This window comes from Polistes fuscatus, unplaced genomic scaffold, assembly GCF_010416935.1.
Source record: "Polistes fuscatus isolate 324 unplaced genomic scaffold, CU_Pfus_HIC Scaffold6, whole genome shotgun sequence".
NCBI lineage: Eukaryota > Metazoa > Arthropoda > Insecta > Hymenoptera > Vespidae > Polistes > Polistes fuscatus.
This window is the reverse complement of record NW_025113140.1, coordinates 7,778,306-7,784,305: the sequence shown is the minus strand read 5'-3', so window position 1 is coordinate 7,784,305 and position 6,000 is coordinate 7,778,306.

The window sequence follows — 6,000 nt, the reverse complement described above, 5'->3', positions numbered from 1 at the left end:
TCGTTTTCTCTTTTTCTTTCTACTTCTTCTTCTTCTTATTTCGAATAGCATCTTCCTAGCCACATCGTTCTCCTAGTACTCATTTCTTTGCATCTTGTGTGCCGCTAATCATTATTCCACAGGACCGTCTTTCCTTTAGTCTCTCCTCCTCCTCCTCCTTCACCTCCTCCTCCTCTTCTTCTTCTTCCTGTTCTTGTTCTTTCTCTCGCAGCACTCTTCTTCTTCTTCTTCTTCGCGAGATCTTAAAATACGTTCTTCTTTCGGTCACGAAAGTCTCTACGTCCTTCTCTATTCAGGATTCACCGTTGGCACTATGAAAAGTCCTTTGTTTTCCGAGAGACTCTTTCGTTCGTTCGTTCAGCTTGTTCAGAGATGCACTTTGCTCGTTGTTGAGACAGAAATTGGAAAGCAAAGAGAGTGGGTAAAAAGAGACCGAATGAGAAAAAAAGAAAAAAAGAAAGAGAGAGTGTGTGTTCGCGTGTTTGTGTATGTGTGTGTTATTGTTAGGCGCGTTTTGAACTTCGAAGCCAATATCTTATTCGAAATAAGAAGGTACTACGTTGAGAAAACGCGACGGTTATTGTAAATTTCAATTTTCCAACTTTCACTACGCTCCAAATATTCAAACGATTTTCGTTCGGAAAAAGCTCAATCTCTCTCTTTATATATATATATTTGTGTGTGTGTTTCTCTCATTCTCTCCAAAAAAGATAATTAAGGAAAATATCTAACAGTTATTGTTTATCCTTGTCTAAAGTTACCTACAATGATTCTCTCTAGGAAGCATAATTACGTAACAATTATTCGCCCAACCGTTGTAGCAATTAATGAAATTAATATTCTCGCGAAGTTATTATATATTTCTCTTTTTATATCTCGTATCGTTTCCAAAAAAAAATAAAAAAAATAATAAAAAAGAAAAGAAAGCAAAAATGCACTCTTTCGTTAATTTTTCTCCGAGAGTATAATTTCAACGAATGCGTATCACGTTGATTGCGCTACTACGAAAAAATAAAAAAAAAGTTAATCTTTTAGATTGTAGCCTTTTCGGTTCATATAATACTTCGGGTAGAAAATCATACAACAGTTTTCAGGATCGGGGGTATAGACACTAGTCGGTGGTGCGTTGTTGTTCTGTAAATTTACATTTATTAAAAACTTCCACTACGTTTTGGTTGGGAAACCATTTCAACCGAGCACTCGCTGAAACGCGAACACACGTTTCGAGAGGGAAGGAAAAAATTTCGACGATCAAATTTCTATTTTTGAATTTTATTTTCTTTTTTTTCGCTTTTTTTTATTTTTATTATTTTCTTTCGTTTTTTTTTTTTTTTTTTTTTAATTTTTTACAGAAATTCTACGCGCTTCGCATTCGTATGGCATTGTGCATCGTCCGAGTTTAAAAAAAAAACAAAGAGCCAAAATACAAAAAGAAAAACGAGAAAAAACATATTGCAAAAAAAAGAAAAACAAAAGTTATTGCGATGTGGTACCTATCGTTCAACGTTAATTTATTTTTTTGTACACTTTTTATCCCCCTTTTTATATCTACACCCTATTCCAGAAATACAGAATTGACGATAACCGAGAGTTTCGACGATAATGGAGTCGATTATTATTCGTCGAACGGAAAAGCGGGCTTTGAGTGGGAATTTCAAACGTTTCGATAAGAATCTCGCGGTGAATGAGATATTCGATTGTTAGAGGGGAAACTCTTTAACCGTTATTAAAAGCTTATGTATCTGCATAACGTCGATGATATCCCGCATTTTTAGATTTATAGGGGCACCGTGTATTACGATCATTTAACCTTGTCAACAGACGAATATTTCTGAACAAACAAACTAATCAGTTGTGATTAACTGGTTCTGCTTTGATAGCATAAAAAGGATTCTAACGAGGTCTTTGTTTTTTCGGCTATGTTTTTTAAAAACTACTCACTGATTGAGTGAAATAATTCTCTTTGCCTGTCATCTCTCTTTTTTCTCTCTCTCTCTCTCTCTCTCTTGTTTCTATTTAATTCCATAGCTTCCGCGAGATATTGCTTTTTAAAAACAACGTGTTTTAGGTTGGGATTAATTAATACTCGTTTATCGGTGAAAAAGACGATCGATCGATGGGAATGGGATAAAATACTCGAGAAAGAAAAACACAAACCTTTGAATTTCCGATTATTATTATTATTATTATTATTATTATTATTATTATTGTTTTATTTATTCTTTTTTTTCTTTCAATTTCGTTTATTATTATCATTAACCGCAACGCGAAGAAAATGACGACGAAATTTGTGTGCTCAACGTTGGCCATTTTCATTTCAACGAATTTAATCTTGTACTTCTTGTATTAATAGTACAAAAATGAATAACAAAAGGTAGAAGGAAAGAAAGAAAAATTAAAACAAAATCTATATTTTCTCAACGAAGTAATTATTGGACATTGCTCGGCAAATTAAACCTCGACAACGGAAAGAGAGTAAGCAATTCGTGAATATCACTGTTCGAACTTTACCGTAATAATCTCGCCGAAGTTTGCTTTATTCTTGTTGCAGGACATAAATGACGGCAGAGAAAGTCGGCGAAGGAAAGTAAAATGACGTATTAATTGAAATATTAATTATATCACCCGTGTAAAAATGTTAATCAAATATTTTGCCCAAATTTTCTCAAAATTCTCATCTTATTACTCACATAATTTAAAAATACAAATAAAAGGAAACGAAATTTATATCGTTGATTAATATTCAACGATAACGAAGATTGTATTTTCACATTCAACAATTCGATTTATCTATCTACTACTATACTACTATTATAAAATCATTATACTTTTATTTATTATTTACTATTTTCTTTTTACTTTTATCTACTTACTGTGCGTTGCTACTAATATAATGATAAGTTTAATAATAATTACATAATTTTCATTTCCGTTTTGTTTTATCTATACATTATATTGTACTACACTGTAATTAATGGCCCCTTTAGGGAGCCTAGGCTCTAGGGTCAATCAAATATTATTAAATAAAAATAAATAAATTTATCTATAGATATATTAAGATAAAATTAGATGAGTTTGCGTGGAATAAAGAGAGAGAGAGAGAGTGCTGATGAGTGAGTAGAGTAGGGGGTTAAGCGTTTCACTTTGGGAATGCATTACGGCCATTTTTACGAAGACCACTCGCCATCAATTCGTGCGAGAGTTGGCTACGGCACGAAGGGTGGTCTGGACGGGAATAAGGTAGTAGTAGTGGCAGTACTAAGTATTAGTAATAGTGGTAGGGTCCAAGGCTTCGCAAAGATGAAGGGGTTGAAAATCTCGCCACCACATGGCGTGGCACGGATAGATCATACATCATTTCTTTACGAACGAATCCTCCAGATCCTTTTACCTACTGGCACAACGTGTTCCCGTTCTTTTCGTCTCACCCTTTTCCCACCCTCTATTCCTCGTCCATTTACCCTTTCGAGAATCTCCAGGGCACGAGCAACACGCCATCCTTCAAGTACACCTTCGTATAATACCAACTACCACTCTCTCTCTCCTCTCTCTCTCTTTGTGTCCATGCGTGTGTATTCTCTTTCTTTCTCTCTCTCTCTCTCTTTTTTTCTTTCCAGGTTTGTCGACCAAGCAGAAAGCTGGCATTTACGAGATTCTTCTGTGAAAACTCTTTTACCCAAGCGTGCGAGCTTTAAGTTGTACTTTTCTGCTTCGTGAACGCTTGAGAATACTGCATCTCTTTCTCTCTCTCTCTCTCTCTTCTTCTCTCAACACACACTTTCTTTTTCTTTCCTTTTCTTTCTCTTGTTCTTTCTCTTCCTTTCTCATTTTCTCTCAACGAAGTGTAAGAACCCATGTGAATTTACTCGATAAAAGTGAGCCGTTATCGCGGTACTCGGACGATTTCTTCCGTTGAAGCTCAATTTTCACTTTACGTTGGAGACCCCTTCGGACGATCGTTGAGACTAACCGAAAGAAGAATAAGACTCTCTCTCTCTCTCTCTCTCTCTCTCTCTCTCTCACTCTTTCTTTCTTTTTATTTTTCTTCCGTTGTGTTCTAACGTTGTAGTTTGAAATATACGTGGGTCTTTTTATCGAAAATCGAATCTTTTGATAGAACGTTTATCGAAAATTCAAAAGGAAGACACGAAAAAAAAACAAAAGATAAGAAAATATTGGCAGAATAAACTATTTCAGATTAAAAGATTTTCTAAATATTTGTCCGGATTAATTCAATATTTGACAAATACTTTCTCTCTTTGTTCAGATTCCGGGCATTCTAAAGAATGTCCATTATGATTGGTCAATGTATATTTGAGCATATTTATCGTACGTTGTCCAAACAATGCGTGTATACAATTTCCGCAATAAATAAATACATCGATCGTAAAATATATAAATCAAAATCTATACGAACTGTTAAGATTCAAACGTTTGTCTCACGAAATTACGAATGGAAAAGTTTCGTGGCACGATCGAGTGTAACGAACGGGTCTCCGCTTTTTAACTAGTTTCGTTAACCAGCTTTTCCCATTCTTACAACTTTGCTCACCACTTTTCGCACAGTTTGTCGACTTAAAACATTCTATCCTTCTCTATTTCCTTTTCTACAAACTTTTACGAACTATCGATCAATTAAATAATAGAAAAGAACTTTATTTCTCTCTCTTTCTCTCTCTCTCTCTTTTACTTTCTTAAAGTAATACATACACAAATATATACACACACACACACACAAACTTACGTACACATTTGTAAGAAGAATAAAAGTAGCAATCGAAAGAATTTGAGATCAAGAAAGCATACAAGTACTGTACTCGAAAGGATAAAGTACGTATTATCCTTTGATACTTTAATCCTGTAGTGTGATGCATTGATGCTGGTGAGCAACGATGCTACAACATTCATGCGATTAACGGTGAATCAGTAGGAAAAGGAAATGCACGTTACCTCTCATCGACTATCTCTATCTCTCTCGTCTTTCGTAATAGTTGGCATTACCCTAGATATACCAATGTACATATATATCGCAGTCGGCTCGAACAATGGAATTAATTATAAAGCCTGTTCGTATAACCGCAAAGCCCGCTACTTGCGGGAGTTCTTCCCCCCTCCCCTCCACCCCTCCACCCATCCACCCATCCTCCCACCTTACCACCGAACCGCTATACACCTCGCTATTCCGTTTCCATCTTTACCTTTATCGTGAAACCTTCGGTCATTCCCATCCATGACTACCTCTCGCTCACTCCTCTTCTCTTCCCTCCCCCCCCACCCTTAAAATCTCTCTCTCTCTCTATCCTTATATCGTCATCTATCTATTTCTCTTGGAATCTCGTTCCTTTAGCTACATGTGAGAAAGCCTTGTCTTCGACGTTGAAATAATTAGCGTTTGTACCCGTTCGTCTAACTGCTCCTGTTACCTCGAAAATGTCTTTTATAGTTGTGAATAATATTAGTGTTATTAATTAATATCTACCTTGTCGAATGCAAAGTCCTCGATTTTCATTGTCGAAAAGGATTAAGAGTTGTGTTATACGCAAGGATACGATAAGGAAATTCTTTTTGTTATTGTAAGATTGGTTTTAATATTGACTTTTTGTTTTATATAATAAAAAGTATAATTATTATGTTATTTTATTTTGAATACTGATATTAATAATGGGACGGATTTTCCTACCGAAATGATTTGTTTTTGTTTGAAATTGATATTAAAAGTTCATCGAACAAAAATATACTTGAGAAACACAAATTTAGGAAATATCGACATACGATCGATTCGATATAATATCGAGAGTTTCTGATAACACAGATAAAAAGATAATGTTTTTCCTATTAAAACGGTACTTGTTTCAAGTCTCCACGACTTTCCATTTTCGAAGTATCGAATTTTAAAAATTACATTCATATTTTTTCGTTTTGGTAGTAACAGCTGATCGTAGTAGTCGTGAGAAACGTTTTAGTAGTAAAATAGTAATTTCCCGTTAATTCTAGGAATGT